At 39.7% G+C, this 18,316-nt stretch overlaps 1 protein-coding gene across 2 annotated transcripts in view; it reads left to right on the top strand.

The window, feature by feature from the left end:
- Nucleotides 1-252: 252 nt before the first annotated feature.
- The window catches only part of LOC137057979 (bactericidal permeability-increasing protein-like), a 130,693-nt gene continuing 112,629 nt past the window's right edge, over nucleotides 253-18,316 (top strand). The window contains exon 1 of one of the 2 annotated variants that reach the window (XM_067431098.1): nucleotides 253-354. The gene's annotated coding sequence lies outside the window, so the exon portion shown is untranslated. Of the gene's footprint in view, nucleotides 355-1,047; nucleotides 1,115-18,316 lie in introns of those variants that run through there. The other variant, XM_067431099.1, reaches the window with a different exon arrangement.

Here is an 18,316-nt window from a genome sequence, read left to right as displayed (position 1 = left end):
TGTTTCTATATATAGTGAGTAAATTCAAAAATAATGTCCACATAACAATCATATTCTTTGGTTGGTATTGGTAAGTGGTGTGTTTATGTCCTATTCTTGGCCAAAAAGAATGCAAAGTTCACATACCACAATTTCTAAATAACATTAATTTATAAATGGTGTGTCTGCTCGGGTTGTGTATGGATGCTGGAGCATGCTGCTAAGTTAATTTGACAAAGGTTTCTTCCTGTTGCTCTGAATTAGTGGTGAAATGTCTCTTTCAGTTCCATTCAGTGCCACTGGCAGCCAGGCAACAACAGTTCATGTATCCGGACAGGAAGAGAACAGCCATATAGCACTTCAAAACAGTTTAAGGTACAGTGCACATACATTTCAATATGTAATTTCAGTTAATGTGTGAAATGTGTTTTTCCCTGATCTGTTCAGATCTAATCTGTACTGTATGCAGACATTTAAAGATAATGCTAAGTGTATTCTACAGATTTTTTCATATATATTTATATAAAATAATTTTGCTTCCGTTTATGGTTCTGCACAAGAGAACTATAATTTCGAGGTTCATGAGTAGATATTTGTTGTTATAAACCGCCCTCTATGAGTAGCCATCTATGTTAATAATATTCATTTTGTGTATATATTGTATACTTTGTTAGTCGTCCAGTTTGATCAAAACAAATATGGTTTTAAAATGTCAACATTTTGTAAAAGATAAGTAAAACATTTTCTACAGCAGGAAATAAACCCAAGTCACATGACACTTTCTTTCAAAGTAACATTCCTTCTCTTATCTACATTCAATTCTAGCTCGCCTTAATTCAATATAACATCAACTTGTTCACAGTCATGTGGCTACATCTAACTGCAGGACAAAGATCTCTTTCAGGGCAACATTATTGGTTGTCTTAACCATTTCCGTGTTCTCCAACAAAAGCAGAGTGCTTGTATTTTAGATTTTAGATTAATTTGTACATTGTAAATACTAAAGGTTAATAAAGTTTATGAATGTACACTACCAGTGAAACAGTTTGGACACACCTTAATTCAAGCATAAGGCTTGAAAGAAACACTTTTTTCCCCACCATGTCATTCATAATGCAGAACATGCATTTGAGAAGTAAGTGAGATCAGAGAACTTGTTAAACCGAGTTTTAGGAAGCTGTGTTAAAATGAAAGGGGAAGTTTATTTTAACTTGGGAAAAGTCAGGTAAACTGGTCCGACCAATAACCAAGTTTGTTATACTGTGGATTAGCTCTCAACTGTATCCGCCTATGGTGTATCAACATTTATAAAGGATGCAGAGAAAATTGCATTTAAAATAAAATAATGATATTCAACCAAAAATAAAAAAAAATATTTATAGATTTTATTATCATATGACATCCCCTTCAGCTAATCAAACTTAAATATGTACCATGTGCTTGATATTTTTGGCAACAAGGAAGTGAAGGAGAAGTCAGCAAATTAGGTGACACACTCTCATATATATATATATATATATCCCTTTTGTCTGTGATTTAGGTTGGTATTAGTACGTTTGGTAACACTTTACAGTAAGGGTACATGCATTATCATGAATTCATGCATTAATTCATGCATGACTTATGCATTACTACATGCATTAATATCTAATGAATCATCAGGAACTAACAGGAATTCAAAGTCTTTCATTCATGACTTCATGGATGAACAACACCTTTAATTAAAACATTAACTAAGGTGAGTAAATCATGATGAATTATGGTTTATTACACATGATCATGATGTTTTCAGTGTTAACAAAAAACATTGATCTAATTCATGCAAGACTACTTTAAATTATATTTTATTATATTTATCGGGAGGAGCACATTCAGACAATTAACCTAATTAATTTGCTTTACTCTATTTGTGTAATGGAAGTGTGAACTTGTGAATTATTAAAGGAATATACAAAAATCAACGTTACTTTATGCACAGGCTAGACCAGTAAATAAATGAATGTGATTAACTAAAGTTTTTTATTAAACATGATCTCTGAGTTTAGCATGTTCATGTCTTCTTTATAGTAGCCTGCAGGTAAATGGTCAGACCCCAAAACTGGCCACGGGCTCAGCACATAACACATGAATTCTGTTGGCATTATAATACAGTAGTCATCATTAACTAAGCATCAGCTTCTAATGACTTCATCATGTTTGTGGCCCCTCAACTAAAGTGGTGACTTGGTCCTTTGAAACAATTATGATGTGTTATTAATGATGGTGAATTGACATGCATATGTACATGAAAGTTCAAGCCTTTAAACACAGTTAACGTATGCTTTAATGTGAGGTACAGATGAATATTGAAGTCAATAAATTCAATTTTATGTAAACTCTTCCTCTGCTGCGGGGTTGCGTTATGACTGTCAACACGATGATGATTCAATATTCCTGTTATTATACTTAAAATAGTTTACAGAAAAGGCTTAACAAACTATTGCATAGATAAGCTATAAGGCATACAGTACGCATTAATATCTCTTTCATTTGTGCTTTTAATGTTGTGAAGCGGAAGCGTTGCCTCTACACGTGTGCTTGCTATGACTCTGTGTTGCTTTGAGCACATCATTCTGCGCACAGGATGTGTATTTGTTTATTTTAATGGGTCCCATTATCTTGAATGTTTATGCATTTAGCTAGTCTTCATGGTTGCCATTCTAAAATGTTACACTGCAACTACAACAACAACATTACATCATAGTAGGTAAAATATACACAAATTACATAAATACATTCAAACATACATCAATTCTGGTTTCGAAAATAGTCTTACATGCATGAATTAGACCAAATTTTAAACACAGAAATTATCATGATCATGTGTAATAAACCATAATGTATGATGATTTACTCACCTTAGTTAAGTTTTAATTAAGTGGTTGTTCATCCATGAAGTCATGAATGAAAGACTTTGAATTTCTGTTAGTTCCTGATGATTCATAATATAAATGCATGTAATGCATAAGTCATGCATGAATTAATGCATGAATTCATGATAATTCATGTACCCTTACTGTAAAGTGTTACCGTAAGTTTTATAGAAGACAGGGAGGAAAAGCTCTATCTTTTCCAGAAAGTATTAATGGCAGTGCATCAGGAAATAAGGTTAAAGATGTTATGATCCCAATTCGATTCCTAAGACAAAAGGAAAGTACGGTTTTAAAGAAAAGGTTAGCTACAAATAGAGGTTTAAATCTAACATGATTATATTTATGCTACATTTATGTAAATTAACTGTTACATTAGATGTTATATGTAATGTTTATCGTCTTTTCGGAGAGGATGTCCTATATTTCAACCATCAATGTGGGTGTTAACAGCGCACTTCCTATGGGTAACTTGTAACAATTGGCCTTGCCCCTATGCAAGTGTCCAACCGTGTATATACAAAAGTGATAGTAAATTCAAATGCTGGTAACTGGAAAGGTGAGAGAAATATAAAGTCTTTGTTACATATGGTAACCCTCGTTCCTTGAAGGAGGGAATGGAGACGTACGTCGGACATCTGCGGACAATTTTGGACCACTTCAGGGGGCCCTGTCAGCTTCGAGATAATAGAGAACGGGCCACTGAACATTGGCATGCAGGATTTGCATATCGCACCCCGCCCACAGCGCGGGTATAAAGTGGAATTTAAGCGGTTGTTTTTAACTGAGAAGCCGAACTAGCGACTCGACCTGCAGTGATGGTACACTAACTGTGGCGACGGGATGTACATCTCCGTTCCCTCTTTCAGGGAACAAGGGTTACCATATGTAACCCAAACATTCCCCAAACACCACAGTTTTCTACCACTTCCAATGCCTCGCGAGAGCCCCTCAGACCCCGTCTGTTCCGGGCAGGGAAATTCATGCAGGGAGAGTCACTGCCGCTGTTCCGCAAGACCTACTCAGCAAACTATTGGATAACACTGTGAAAGCATGCCCAGGGTGGCTGCTGCAGAAGCTACATAATGCCCGGAGGAAGTTACCATGTGGAGAATAAATGTATAGACTGGCTGTGGTTAGTGCACATATTGAAGTCCCAGGGGTTGCCCTGGGCATTGTAGGCAGGGGAACAACAACTCAATGAGACGCTCTGCCAAGGAAAAGACATTGGCTCATATCCGTTCCATGGGGTACGGAGTGGCACAGCAAGCTGACACTTAGAACGGGCACTTCATTGTTACTGACTATGGGAAGTGAGCAAAACGAAAGATAGCGAACATGTTGGAGGTTTCCCAGCCCGCAGCTCTACAAATATCTGTCAGTGAGACTCCACGAGCCAACACCCAGAAAGAGGCCACACCCCTGTTGAAGTGGGCTCTAACCCTGTGAGGGCAGGGCAAATGCCAAGACGATGGCATCCACTAACCAGGGGGCCATCCTGTGTTTAGAACAGCCTTTCCCTTCTGCTGGCCTCCGTAACAGATGAAGAGTTGCTCTAAGGTCCTGAAGCTTTGCATTCTGTCCACGTAAGTCCGCAGGGCACGGATGGGACAGAGAAAAGCTAGGGCTTGGTCTTCCTCCCCCGAAGACAACGCTTGCAGGCGATTAATGCGTTAATGGCGATAGCAGCAACATAAACTTTGAGGGTGGAGGGAGACAGCCTTCTCTCCAACCCATCTTGTAGGACGGAAAGCCTGGCACTGACCGAGCATCTTCGGGGGTCTTCTCTTGGTGAGAAGAGCACCAGTCAACAAACAGGTTCCACTTCAACGCATAGAGCTGCCTCGTAGGTGTCTACCTGTGTGGCCCTGAAGCGGCTCCATATCAGCTGGATCAGCCGGGAATGGAGGCTCCACTCTTGTGGTAGCACTGGCTGTCGTGAGAGCTTGTTGGCTGTACGACTAAGCAGGCCCGGAATGTGAATGGCATGGAGCAACCTCGGATACTTCTGACTCCATAGGAGGAGATGGCGGGCTAGTTGTGACAACACGGACCAGAACTTGCTTGCCATGTAGCGGCGTTTTGAAGCAGCCTAGCGCAAGACAAACTGCTAAACACTCCACCCAATTGATATGCCATTGCAGTTTGGGGCACGTTGTATGTGGCACCCCAGCCGATGGATGAGGCATCCTTGGAGACAACAGCATGCCTGGACACTTGTTCTAGGGGCACTCCCTAAACAGCGTTAAAGCAGTCTCGTATGGAGTAATCTGAGCGACATTACTGCAGCTGTCATATGCCCCAAAAGCCTCTGAAAATGTTTCAGAGGGACCGCTGTCCTGTGTTTAAACGAATTCAAGCAGTTCAACACTGACTGGACAAACTCCTCGGTGAGGCGCACTGTTGGCCCCACCAGATCCAGCACCATCTTGAGAAAAGTGACCCTCTGCGTGGGGCAGAGTTTGCTCTTTTCTTAGTTGACCTGAAGCCCCAACTCGCTGAGGTGACTGAGCACCAAGTCCCTGTGTTCGCACAACTGCACTTGCAACTGGGCAAGGATCAGCCAGTCATCAAGATAGTTGAGGACGCGAACACCACACTCTCATGGGAGCAGTGGCCGCCTCCGTGACTTTTGTGAAGACACGGGGCGACAGGGACAGCCCAAAGGGTAGGACTTTGTACTGATCATCTCATCCCAGCTCATCTGTCGAATGCAAAGCATAGGAATGGACTGTGATGAGGGAGAATCGAGACATGAAAGTACGTGTCCTTCGGGTCAATCACTGCAAACCAATCTAGGTGACGAATGCACCTAAAGATGCATTTCTGTGTTAGCATTCTGAACGGCATCCTGTGAAAGGACCGGTTCAAGAATCGCAGATCCAAGATCAGCCATAACCTGCCACCTTTTTTGGGTACAATAAAGTACGGGCTGTAAAAGCCGGTCTTCATATTGGCCAGAGGGACCGGCACTATCGCGCCTTTCACTAGTAGGACTGCGATCTCTGCCTGAAGCACAGGGGCACCCTCCTTCGAAACGGAGATGAAGTGGAAACAACTGAACTTGGAGGGACATTGTGCGAACTGAATCGCATAGCCGAGTCTGATGGTATGGATGAGCCAGTGGGACTGGCTGGGAAGCACTAGCCAGGCCCCCAGCGACCAAACCAGTGGAACCTACAGCACCACAGACATAACCGCATCGGGGCAGCGAAGCAGCGTGCAGGGATCCGGCTCGGGCAACATGGTAGTGGCCCATTGCAGGGCCTGAGTGTGCTGGGCTATAGTTACCTGCTTCTGCTGACCCCCTGTTGGTGGTTGGAGAGGCATGGGAGCTTGAACACCGCCAAGTGCGCTCTCTTTGCAACCCAGAGATTTTGGAAATGGAAATTGCTTTAGTTTCTGAGAGGGGTACTGCAGGCCTGTCTCAACTGCATTGCCAAACAACCCGGCTGGGGAAACGGGAGAGTCCAGGAAACGATGTATACCAGTCTCCCTCATGCCGGCCAGATTGAGCCAGGGATGCCGCTGCTGGACCACAAGAGTGGACATCGCCTGGCCAATGGAACGGGCAGTGACTTTTGTTGCCCTGAGGGCGAGGTTCAATCAATCAATCAACTTTATTTATATAGCGCTTTTACAATCACGATTGTGTCAAAGCAGCTTGACAGTGTCAAACAGGATAATATTGCGACAAAATTAGATTTGGCTGTACAGTCGTACTGGAGAAAACAGTGATGTTATCAGCTTATTTTAATTTATCATATAGCGAAAATGTTGGCAGATCAGTATTATAGTTTATAGAATTAAATAAGACCTAATTCATACATTTTATTTGTATAATAAGTTGAATAACTTTAATCATATTTTTAGTGTCCCCAACTGAGCAAGCCAAGCCAAAGGTGACCTTTTCGGCAGCCCAGGAAAGCATACCCGTCGCCTCCGGGAGGCGAGGTTCCTCCCGGGGAAGCTCTGGGCCTGCTACCCTCGTACATATCCATGAGTGCCTGGGCCTGGTGAACCTGAAACAACGCCATGGCATGCAATGCGGATGCAGCCTGGCCAACAAGACCTGTAAGCCTTTGCAGTCAGACTGGAAGAGAACTTACAGGCCTTGGACGGGAGATGTGGGTCTCCATGCCAGTCAGAGGTGGTCGCCAGACACAGTTGCATCGCGACGGCCCACTCCTCTAGTGGGATTTCCACATACCCCCTGGCTTGCCTGCCAAGGTTAGTGAGGAGGCAGGAGCCACCAGGTCTGTTTCTTGCGCTGAATGTTGTCGTCCACGACCTAATGAGCTCCTCATGCACCTCTGGGAAGAAAGGCACCTGGGCGGGATGCTGAGAATCAATCGTTCCGGAGGTTTCCAATCAAGTCCGACCTTTTCGGCAGCCCAGGAAAGCATACCCGTCAACTCGGTCAACTCCCAGAGGGTAGTAGAATTAGTACAGTATTATTATATATTGTATTGCATATTATACAGTATCAACGCAGTATCACTACAGATTCTGCAATACAGCAGAATCTTCATACTCCAAAGACTGGAACTCCCCCTGTGAGGGGCCAGTGGGTCCCTCCGGAAGCTCTACTGGCTGCGGCGCTTGTGAGTGATTAGGGGCCTGCAGAGGTATGCTCAGTGGGTGGGCTCTAAACATAATCCTCAGATCACCCCGGCCATCCGTCAAAGTAGATCTATTACTGGAAATAGCACTAGATCGAGGTATGGGTAGGGGGACTTCACCTTCTCGAAGGTAGGCGAGTCTCGACCTAAGTGCTGATACAGTCATATTCCCGCAGTGGGAACATGAACAATCCACAAAAGTTGCCTCAACGTACTGTAAGCCCAGGTATGTGATACAGCGATTGTGATCGTCAGCAGGCGACAGGGAACGACCGCATTCAGAAATGCAGGGGTGGAATGGCATCTTGAAAAAGATGCAGCTTCACCCGTGTTGTTCTTTTGTGAGGAAAATGTTCTTTCAGAAGTGCTGAACCACCCAGGGGAAGACCGCAGCCGCACACAAGAAATAGTGCAGCCTATGTAGGCACTCACTGACAAGTGAACCAACAGCTCTTTTGCTGTGAAAACAGCAGGGTTTTTTAAGCAGCCTGTGAGATTGCGGTCGTGCTGATCGTGCCCTCTCACCAGCACCCGAGCATTTTTCTCTGCCACAGTTGTGATGAAATGAAGAAATGAAGACAAAGAGTCAGGATTGCAATTAATTAAAAGAAAAATTTACTTAAGTTTCAAAAGCAGAAGCCAGCTTCAAGTCTCACAAGGCTGTGCTCCCTCTCTCTCCATCTAGCTGCCTCGCCCTATCGTACATACATTTACATTTTACATTTACATTTATGCATTTAGCAGACGCTTTTATCCAAAGCGACTTACAACTCAGGAGTACAGGAAGCGATCTGTCAAAAGGAGGCAAAGAAAATGCAAAACTTGCCCTAAAAACCAAGATTTGTATAATACTCAGAGTAGCAAAAACCAGAAAAGGGAAGAAGAAAAGAGAAATAGAGGAGGAAGAGTTTTTTTATGATAAGATTAAGTGCTCATGGAAGAGATGAGTTTCCAAAAGATTACTCCAAGATTTCTGACCAACCCTGAAGGGGTAATCAAAGATGAACCTAGCTGGATGGTAAAATCGTGTTGTATGGTTGGATTAGCAGGGAAAACAAGCAGCTCAGTCTTTGCTAAATTGAGCTGCAGGTGATGTTTTTCCATCCATGCCGAGATGTCCACCAGACAGCTTGAGATTCGTGCAGCTACTGATGGATCATCTGGTTGAAAAGAGAGGTAGAGCTGTGTGTCATCAGCATAGCAATGATATGAGAGGCCATGTGCCTGAATGATGGGTCCCAGTGAGATTGTAAAAAATGGAGAAGAAGAGAGGTCCAAGCACTGAGCCCTGAGGAACCCCTATGGTCAGTTGATGTGTTTTGGATACCTCTCCTCTCCAGGCAACCTTAAAGGACCTACCTGTGAGATAGGACTCAAACCAGTGGAGTGGAGTCCCTGTGATGCCCAGTGATGAGAGGGTGGACAGAAGAATCTGATGATTCACAGTGTCAAAGCAGCAGATAGATCAAGGAGGATGAGGACTGATGATTTGGATGCAGCTTTAGCCAGCCACAGGGCTTCAGTAACTGACAATAATGCTGTCTCAGTTAAGTGGCCCTTTTTTAAACCTGACTGGTTTACATCCAGTTGATTAGACTGTGAGAGGAAAGATGAGACCTGGTTGAAAACAGCTCTTTCAAGTGTTTTTGCTATGAATGGTAGGAGAGAAACAGGTCTGTAGTTCTCTACTAGTGATGTGTCTAATGTGGGTTTTTAAAGCAGTTGGGTTACCCGAGCCTGCTTGAATGTGGTAAGTAAGATGCCGGTGCAGATAGATGTGTTTATGATGTGTGTGAGTGCTGGTAAGAGTGTAGGGGAGATGGCTTGTAGAAGATGGGAGGGGATGGGATCTAGAGGGCAGGTAGTGGGATGGCAGGAGAGGAGAAGTTTAGATACTTCAGCCTCAGTGAGTGAAGAGAAGGAGGAGAGAAAATGTTTGGCTGAGGATGTGGCTTATTTAGAATTGTGTGTGTGTGGAGGTGGGAATTAACTGCTGATGATTGTGGTTTTATCTGTGAAAAAATGGGAGAGAGAGATGTGGTGAGATGTGGTGGGAGGTGGTGGAGGGGGACAGAGGAGAGAGTTGAAAGTTCTAAAAATTGTGCGTGTGTCTGAGGTGCTGTTGATTTTGTTGTGGAAATATGAGGAATTTAGCTGTATGGACATCATGTGAGAAGGAAATGAGCAAAGACTGATACTTACTCAGGTCAGATGGGTCGTTCGATTTGCGCCATTTTCTCTCTGCTGCCCTAAGTCCGGTGTTCACGAAGAACATCAGATAACCAAGGGTTAGAGGGAGTAGAGCGTGCTGGCCTAGAAGATAGAGGGCAGATACTATCTAGACAAGAAGTTAAAGTAGAACATAAAGTGTTGGTTGCAGTGTTGACATCCATAGAGGAGAATTGTGTGGTTGACAGAAGAGAGGATGAAACAACAGAGGAGAGGTGAGAGGGAGAAAGAGAGCGCAGGTTTCATCTGAAACTAACTGGTAGAGGAAGTGGAAGTGTATGAGTAGTAAGATGTAGATTAAATGTGATGAAGTAATGATCAGAGAAGTGTAAGGGTTTGACCTAAGTGTTTTCTGTAGTGCAGTTGCATATATAGATGAGGTCAAATTGGTTGCCAGATTTGTGTGTGTGTGAGGTAGTAAGGAGTTTGAGATTGAATATCCTCAGGGAATAAGGATAGCAGCACATCTAGTTCCTCAACAAAGGTGCCCAATTGACCTGGAGGGCGGTAAATGACTACAAGATGAATTTTAGCAGGAGCTGTAACTAAAATAGCATGGTATTCAAATGAGTTGTTTTTACATAGAGAGGTGTGGGTTGAGTATTTCCAATTGTTTGTGATGAGAAAACCTGTGCCTCCACCTCTGCCAGTGTGGCGTGTGTGAGAAAGAGAAATTATTAGAGAGAGCAGCAGGGGTTGCTGAGTCTTCTGGACGGATCCAGGTCTCAGTCAAGGCCAAAATATTCAGATTGGATTGAGTGACAAAGGCTGGAATGAAGTCAACTTTGTTTACAGCTGACTGACAATTCCATAGACTCAGAGAAAAGGAGGGAGGAAATTAGTAGAGGAAGGAATAGGACACAGATTAGCAGTGTTGCGCTGCCGTCTGCATCTGATAGTGGAGCATGGGTTAGAGATAGTGGGTATGTATTGAAAGCACATTGTGAGGTTAGAGAGAAGGAGAAAGAGGACAGAGTAAAAAATACTTAAGTGTGTTCTTGGTGTTCGTTCTACGGTGGAGTCGATCCTAGGTAGAGTCGAAAAAGATGTCTTTACACTTGTCGGTCATCACACGAGGTGGCTGAACACGAGGGCTGAACACTCCCGCTACCGCACCAGCGCTAAGATGCTTATTAAATACACACTGATCACTACGTGAGTGCAAACAGCTGTGGACGCTTTTATAATTATCCCAAAGATTAATCAGTGCAACAGGCTACCAATGACTCAAATCGAAACCAAACTATGACTCACTACCTGTGCTAAAAGCCACCAATTATTATTTGATAACAGCTGACAATTGCATACAGCACGCTTCAAACTGCCCTGGTTAAAGTGCAATTGTAAATAGCTCACATATTAAAGTTATGAATAGGAAAAATAAGTGCAAAATCGAAATGTATCTTCCTTCAAGTAATTAATACACTAAGCAATACAGCAAATACAGAGTTATTCAGAAACACTTACTTGCGATTCGAGCTCCTTCACTGACCGACACGCTTCTCCATACAATTGTCCCAACAGTTTTATTATTTTCAAGGTCTTTTCCACATCATTACTGCAATTTGGATGATTCTGATTGGCTCAGACATAAAGCACAGTCATGGTAAATTTCCACTCACGTCAGTTAATCTGATGCTCGTTTCCATAGACGTGTCACTTGTTGATGCTTTCACCCCAGAATTTAGTATGACCTTCCAGATCTGGAGCAAGCGCCAGCTTGCCCAGAACAACAAGTCCACCCATCTCTAAGGGTGCCCATAGTACACCATTCGCAACACATAGAATATTGTGCACATACACAATGTGTGATTAAGCTCTAGTTCTAACCAGTTCTAACCAAAACATACTGATAACATATGGTTTCTTTCAGTGAGAGGGACACACAATAGTACAGGCAATATTCATCTTGACTTTTTAGTGTTTCAGTAAAAGGAAATTTAAAAGGAATAAAATATAAGTAATTAAATGAAAGACAAATCCATATTTCATCTCTGGAAGCAGAGCTAAGTGAGCAAACGCTGTTACATTCCTGACATGTACATCTCTAGGTCAGACCTCAGTCACTCCTCAGAGACCAAATATACAGTTTAGAAAACAAGAAACATTAGGCAAAATCATAACTGGAAAGAATCATTATAATAATATAGGAAGGTTAATATTGATTAAAGTTTTGATTATGAAGTTAATTAGGATATACTATATACAGGTATATTGAAGCGGCAGTGGATTTCAGAATTGCCCTTTCACTGGTCTATATAGGCTTATTTATTCACCAGTATTGGTCCTATTCATAAAATGTATGTGCTTAAGTAGGCTAAGGTTGGAAAATTACGTGTGTGTGTAATCAATTTTTATGAGAAAAATGTGCTTGTTTTGTTAACGTTATGGTAAAATGAGTAGATTATTTCTGACTAGTCTATAGTGCAGACATTCTTTTTATTATAGGTTCCTCAGGTATGCTAACTGCTTTATAGAAAAAGGGAAGCCAATGTATAAAGTTAATGAAGTTAAAGGTAATAAGTAACATTTTGCTGATGTTATTTTTAAGTTAAAAGTGAATCTAGTGTTATTATTGCTGCCTGGTGCCCTGCCATGAACCATGACAAACAGAACCGAAACAAACCAAAACGTGGCCTCAAAACTGTTACATGAACCGAACCGTGACAATGCTGTATAATTACACCCCAAATAAAAGGTCATGGTAATATATGAATATCCTGTAAGTTTCAGAGCTGAAAGGCAAGTCAAGTCAACTTTATTTATATAACACTTTTACATGGGAATTGTTTCAAAGCAGCTTCACAGTGTCAGGACAATATTGCAACAAAATTTGATTCGGCTATAGAGTTGTTCTGGAGAAAATGTTGATAAAATAAAAAAGGTTTATTTTAATTTATTATATAGCGACAATGTTGGCAGATTAGGATTATAGTTTATACAATTAATTAAGACCTAATACATTTATTTTATTTGGATATTTAGTTTAATAACTTAAATCAAAACTGATCCCAACTGAGCAATCCAAGCAAAAGGTGACAGTTGCAGGGAACTAAAACTCCATCAGGACATGATAGAGAAAACTAAACCTTGGGAGAAACCAGGCTCAGTTGGGGTGCCAATTCTCCTCTGGCCTATTAATACAAAGTGTATGATTATTATTCTGGCAACCTTACAGGTCAGAAATCATATTAGATTGGAATATTCAAAATTTCTGAGTATCACGCAAAAGAAGGGTATATTGAGGATGACACAAGAATATGAATTACACAAGATTACACATGATTACACTGTAAAAAATGATCGTGATTTTAACGGTCAAAGGTTGTAAAAATGCTACAGTTAAAAACTGTTATTTGGTTAACACAACGTTTCCTTACTATATACGGTGAATAACTGCAGTAGATCTAACCTTATGCCAGTGAAATTTACAGAAAAACAATGTAAAATCCCAACAGAAAATTATAGAAAACCCAAAAGCAAATATTTTTTGTTTCAATCACAGTGACATTTTGTAAACTATTAAACAGAATATTTTGTTATATTTACAACATGTGATTATAATAAAATTTTATTTGATAAAACTACAAATATTGGTATTAAAAACCTGTACGTTTTTTGAGAAAATACTGTAAAAACTAGTTTGTTAATTTGACATGCAAATATTGTTGACAATTACAATTTTTTGTTAATCTTAAAAATGTAAGTCACTTTACACGTTTATGCATTTAAAAAATGTCTAAACATGTATTTGTATTGCATATAAATGTTCCATGCATTTGGATTATGTAATTTTAACAAACAAATTAATCAACTTACTAAGAATCACTATCTAAGAATCAGTAATAAAAATCTTATTTGTAAATCATTTATAAATTAAACAGGTAAGATTTATTTAATTATATTAATAAACTGAATGTGACTGATTAATCCCAGTTACACATAAATTAAACAGTTAAGATTTATGTAATAGTACACAGAAAAATCGCAGCCGTTAAATGAACACTTCCTAGTGTTCATGTGTTTGCTCACTAATGAGTTAAAGTACCATTGAAGCAGTGTTGAAGTTAATGAGATAATTAAGAGATGATTGAGCATTAATGATGAACACCTGATGATAATAAGCACAATCACTGAAGGAAAGAGAAACACGAGAACTACAGCTGACTTCAGCCACAGCTGTAGATGAAATCAACTGAAGATAAAAGAAGACATTAAATCTCTGAAGATCTCAGCAGAGGAGGATTAAACAACTCCACAAACAGCATTACCAGCTTCACACATTACCAACCAGACTGATTTTATTTCTGTGGATGTTGATGTTTTATTGAAAATAATAGTTTTATTTGAAGTCACCATGATGGTGAGAAGTGTTTGCTTTAGTTGGGCTCTTGACCCTTGACTCTCCAACATTAGTATTCTGGCTGCTTTAACTGTGTTTATAAAGCACTTTAGTTACTGCATGGAAAGCCACGAAAACACATGGTCAGATGATTTGTCTCTTTGTTCATGATTATATAATCATCATCATCTAGTCATCGCTGGTCTTGTTCAGAGTCTAAGACTCTGTTTATGTGTTATTAATTTTGTTTAATCATAATAGTGGCCAGTTGATTCTATAGCATGAGCACTGTTGTGGCACTCTAATATGCAGAATTAAAAAAAAAATAGTGCATAAAAGGTTTTAATCTATGGCAATCATTAGACACAAATAGATATCAAGAATCAGTGTATGAATCTCAACAATGGTGACAATCAATGAAAAGCTTAATGCTGCAGTGCATGCTGGGTACCACCAATCAAAACTCTCCAATGAGTCCCAGCATGCATTGCGGCATGAATAAATTATGCATCTGAATTGTGTTTTTTTTTTTTTTTTTTTTTGTCATTGTAGAGATGCAAACACTGATTCTTGATGTCTGTGTTTGTCTAAATAATGCCGTAGATTAAACCTTTTTTTTGGTCCTTCAAGTTGTTTGATTGCTACAACAATGCATGAGTTTATAATGTAAACCACATGGCTTTTATTACGCAGGCTACACAATTAACACATTACCTCTATAACCAGAGCATTAGAATCTGAATGAGTTTAGTGATTCACCCACTACATGATGATTAATATAATCATCATTAAAGAGCCAAATCACCTGGCCATGGTTTTTGACTTTCAATGCCATAACAAAAGTGCTTTACAAACACGGTTATAGCAGCCAGAAAACTAATGTTGGAGAGTCCAGGGTCAAGAGCCCAACTAAAGCAAACACTGCTCACCATCATGGTGACTTCATATAAAACTATTATTTTAATTAAAACATAAATTACAACAATAAAATCAGTTTGGTTAGTAATGCATGAAGCTGGTAATGTTGTTTGGGAAGTTATTTAATCCTCCGATGGGATCTTCAGAGATTTAATGTCTTCTTTTATCTTCAGTTGATTTCATCTACAGCTGTGGCTGAAGTCAGCTGTAGTTCTCGTGTTTCTCTTTCCTTCAGTGATTCTGCTCATTATCATCAGGTGTTAATCATTAATGCTCAATCATCAATTAATTATCTCATTAACTTCAACACTGCTTCAATGGTACTTTAACTCAGTAGTGAGCATACACATGAACACTAGGAAGTGTTAATTTAACATGGGTGTTTTTCTGTGTACTTTTACATAATTCCTAACTGTTTCATTTACGTATAACTGGCATATATCAATCATCTTTAGTTTATTAATTTGTCTATGTAAAAATAATCCAAATGCATTGAAAATGTATACGCAGTTTACATACATAAATCTTATGCTTTACATTTTAATGTAATACTTACTGGTTTTCTATTTATTTTTAATAAAAATGAAAAAAAACTGTGCCTCCTCTAACCACAGACTTAATTTTGAATTTCATAGTGCGCATAGTTTCATAATTCTCTGGTAACCACAGCTGCCAGCATTTTCCTGTAAAAATAACATTTTTTTTGTAGTTTTTTTTACAGTGTACACTGTAAAAAAGATCCCCATAAAATTTACGGTAAAAAACCGGCAGCTGTGGTTGCCAGAACTTTACCGTAAAAAATACGGCAGTAACGTTTAAGGTTTTACGGGACAGCAGCATATAATTTAAAGGTTTATAATGTAATAATTACGGTTAAAAAACATTTATTTTACAGTTCAAAACAGTATAATTTAAAGGTTTATACATTTTATTTTAGTTTACAGTAAAATACCGTTAAATTTACAATTTTTCGAAGTGAAAAAGAACAGGTCATTGTGTAATTAACAGTGAAAAAACGTAAATTGACATTCCCAGAATTCCCCACGTGACACTTCACATTTGATGCATTTTCATTGAATTAACTATGTTTCTTCTTAGTTTTTTCTAATCACTTATGTACATTAAGGTTTTATGTTACATCTAATGTTGTTAAATTAATGTTTATTGCATTTTTAAAACATCATGTGTGCTACCATGATGGTGTTTGGTGTTTAGTGTTTGTGTGTGCACCTTCTATATGTTAATATTGTCCCTCCAAAAGCTGCGTGTGATGAGCTTTGATTCATCATGTGATTCTCATCACCACTATAATTGGTGATTGTCAAATTATATAAAAGGAAAATAACAGATATTAGCATTTCAATTGCTTCAATTGAAAGTTGGTAATTTAATATTTCGGTTCAATATTTTTTTTTTTACCATTATTGTTTTATAGTGTACTGTGTACACATATTTCCATATTTCTTATTTCTATATAAACTTTCAAATTATAGGGTTTTTAACTGTAAAATAAACCTGTTTTAACCGTAATTACCTCATTATAAACCTTTAAATTATATGCTGTTGTCCCGTATAACCTAAAACGTTACTGCCGTATTTTTTACGGAAAAGTTCTGGCAACCAGAGCTGCCGGTTTTTTACCGTAAATTTGATGGGTATTTTTTTACAGTGTACACAAGAATATGAATATTTGAAGGATCGGAGTCATCACACCGGAGACTGGTTTATTGAGGATGACGTGCCGGTGAGGCAAATTCAGAGAAGACACCAATTGACACCAATTTCATTTTTTTTTTTTTTTCGTTTTGAGGTTTTCCAATTCATTGTGAATGAACGTTGTGGTTATTGGACATTCAGTCAATAATTTAATTGTTTTCATGTTTTATTTTTATTTGTTCATGTTAAACTGATTGGATGCTTGTTTAGAGAGTGAAAACTAAATAGGGTTTAATTCAAGAAAAAGACTCAGAAAAGAAAGAGGCAAAGTTTTATTTAGTCTCACTACATATCAGTAACGATTTCTTTAAAGCAGCACTAGGTAACTTTTCAACCTTCATAATATATTTTTTAAGACTCTTGTGATGATAAATCGACTTACAATAGGTTGAATGACACGTCTGCCATAGCCTGATGGGGTCTGTATCGTTTTTAATCGTACTTTTAAACTTCGGGTTTCGGGTAGTAACCCGAGAAAAAAAAAGAACTACAAAATTCGACTGGTTTACGGCATATACGTCACTTCCACCAACACACACACTTCCTTACATTCGGACGTGCGAGCCCAACTTTGTTCGTCGGATAATATAGTCATGTCCGAAGCAGCAGAGACAAATAAGAAAGAAAAGGTTTTGTTGGAGGAAAGCAATAAGAGGAAATGAAAAAGTGATGGGATTAAAGGCAGGACGAAGATCAAAATGTGACCAGCGTTTGCTCGTCGGCGTGAGCTGAAGGAGGCGTGCCCGACCGATGCTGTCCTGCTTGTTACGGTGAGCTACCACTCAAACATTGAACTGAAGTATCATATAGATTCTGTAAAACGGTAACCAATAGACTACTATAATGACGCTGGCTTGTAAACGTGAGCATCGTGATTATTTGGCGTTTGAAAAAAATAAAACCCATGAAATTATATTCATATGACATGCTGAAACATATGCCACTGACTGTAACGTTACCTGGGATGAAGACATTTCACACGCGACGCCAGAAGAACTCCTCTTGCAGTGTTCAGGGGAACTGTTAGCACCGACCCGCGGGACGCTTTTATGAAGTTATTTGGCCCGCACCGCACCACTGTATATATTTTTACAACCCGCCGAGCACCTGAGACCATTAAATAGACATACGGGGTCCACGGGTTATGAGACGACCCACGCATCACTAGTTCAGGGCTATCAGGGTTGTCATGTCAACAAATGCACGCGCGATGGTATCCCCTGTTGTAGGATGACAGCTCTTACGACAGTAGTTGAGGACATTATTTTTTTCCAAACTGTAGGGGGACCCCGAGAGCAAAAGTAGCCAAGTGGGGCTTTAAGACTGCAAGGTAAGCTCGGCTTCCCTTATAATGTCACAAAATTAATTGTCAAATATGTACTATTGTATTAACATTTTATTGACTAAAAATGCGTTAGAAAACGTTCTCCTTCTCATACATTCCCGCAGTGTCACAGTGCATTTCCCTATTGAAGCCCAGCGTCCATTGACTTCAATGGGGCTGCTTTGAAAGGTTTTTTTCAGCGCTTCGAAACTCGACGGTCATTGGATAAACGCTGCGATTATGTCCCGCCCACGGACGCTCAGCGTCTCTGGGGGTG

This window comes from Pseudorasbora parva, chromosome 22, assembly GCF_024679245.1.
Source record: "Pseudorasbora parva isolate DD20220531a chromosome 22, ASM2467924v1, whole genome shotgun sequence".
Classification (NCBI taxonomy): Eukaryota; Metazoa; Chordata; class Actinopteri; order Cypriniformes; family Gobionidae; genus Pseudorasbora; species Pseudorasbora parva.
Note: the sequence above shows the minus strand (reverse complement) of the source record. Positions and strands in the feature narration are given on the sequence as shown.